The 342-nt window shown below is 51.5% G+C and overlaps 1 protein-coding gene across 1 annotated transcript in view; it reads right to left on the reverse strand.

The window, feature by feature from the left end:
• Positions 1-342, reverse strand: part of GCKR (glucokinase (hexokinase 4) regulator) — a 28,889-nt gene that overhangs the window by 24,603 nt on the left and 3,944 nt on the right. The gene's annotated exons all lie outside the window — the stretch shown is intronic.

The raw sequence follows: 342 nt of genomic DNA on the forward strand, positions 1-342 counted from the left end.
TGGAAGATCTCAGCATCACATTGTCCCAGCAGTCGAACAATTTCCTCAGCATCTGCTTTGTCTAGGTCCTGGGTCAGTGGGTTTGACTTCTCTGTCATTGGCAGAGCTGCCTCGTACCCAGACAACTAGAAGGAAGAGGGGACAAGGATGGAGCAGGAAGCCAAAGCTTCATTCTCACCTGTAAGCTGGAGGGGGGAGTGGCAGCAGGTACAGAGTTGGGACTCACACACACGGACACACACCACACTAGAAACTCAGCTTGCACTTAGTACTCTGGGCATATTAGGGAAAGAACATCAGGAAGGAAGAAGAGGTGAGCAGAAACCAGGGTGGAGGGAAGAC

This window comes from Colobus angolensis, unplaced genomic scaffold (genome assembly GCF_000951035.1).
Source record: "Colobus angolensis palliatus isolate OR3802 unplaced genomic scaffold, Cang.pa_1.0 Scaffold413, whole genome shotgun sequence".
In the NCBI taxonomy this organism is placed as follows: Eukaryota; Metazoa; Chordata; class Mammalia; order Primates; family Cercopithecidae; genus Colobus; species Colobus angolensis.